The sequence below is a fragment of the Silene latifolia genome, chromosome Y (genome assembly GCF_048544455.1).
Source record: "Silene latifolia isolate original U9 population chromosome Y, ASM4854445v1, whole genome shotgun sequence".
Lineage (NCBI taxonomy): Eukaryota > Viridiplantae > Streptophyta > Magnoliopsida > Caryophyllales > Caryophyllaceae > Silene > Silene latifolia.
Genome location: NC_133538.1, coordinates 304,419,144 through 304,420,202, shown reverse-complemented (window position 1 = coordinate 304,420,202; position 1,059 = coordinate 304,419,144). Strand labels below are relative to the sequence as shown.

The 1,059-nt window shown below is 38.7% G+C and overlaps 1 pseudogene; it reads left to right on the top strand.

The window, feature by feature from the left end:
* The first annotated feature begins 224 nt into the window (after nt 1–224).
* On the top strand, nt 225–300 carry LOC141636424 (small nucleolar RNA R71; annotated as a pseudogene).
* The last annotated feature ends 759 nt before the right edge of the window (nt 301–1,059 follow it).

Here is a 1,059-nt window from a genome sequence, read left to right as displayed (position 1 = left end):
GTTGAGCACCCAATTGAGTAATAGAGTCCACTTCATGCTTTCCTCCTCTAGTAGCCTTGCGAGGTCTACTATATTGTGAATTATGGACCGCCATTTCCTCAATCTTGTTCCAAGTCTGATTGTCGTCAACTTCGGTGAACATGCCATTTGATCCCATGTTGAGAATGTTTCTTGAGTCTTCATAAAGACCGTTCCAAAATTGTTGTACCAAGAACCACTCGCTAAGTCCATGATGAGGACATGAGCGACAAACTCCTTTGAATCGCTCCCAAGCTTCATACAAGGACTCACTTGGAGGTTTAGTTTTCGGTACTTGTCGTTAAGAGAACCTGGACCAAAACACAATTTATAACTCCACAAACAACATTACAATTAGTAAAGAGGCAAGTAAAGGTCGGATCCCAAGGGACGAGAATTGAGATGAGATTTTCAATTGCAACTAGTGTTGTCTAGGGGTGACACAATTTGGGGTTTGAAGTAGAAGATCACTAAACTAAATAGCAATAAAAGTAAACAAGCAAGATGATTAAAAAGGGATGTAAACAATTGATAAAAGGCACTAGGGTGTCATGGGGTCATAGGGGACTCATGGGAATTGATCATACAAACATATTCTCAAATTATAAGCAAGCAATTATTGTTGTGATGGATCAAGTTGGTTTATATCTTACAATCCTAGGAAAGTTTGGGTCCTGGAGCCGAATCGATTAGATTGTACAACACCTACAAGTCGACTTAATCTTCCCTACTCAACTATATGCATGGTCTAATGAGACTCGAGTTGGTTTATGTCTTACAAGTCTCATTGAAAAGATAGGTGATGGGTAAAAAATGCAAGGATTCATAGGCTCGCATTTCATCAAACATAACATGTGCATAAGTTGAGATCACAACAAGCAAGCAAATAAACTATGAAAACATATTAATTTAAGCATGAATCATCCCCCATGTTGGTTTCCCCTAATTACCCATTAACCCTAGCTACGGAAACTACTCACTCGTTATCATGTTGAACATGCTAGCAAGGTTGTCAATCATACCAACAAAGTAAAACATGAT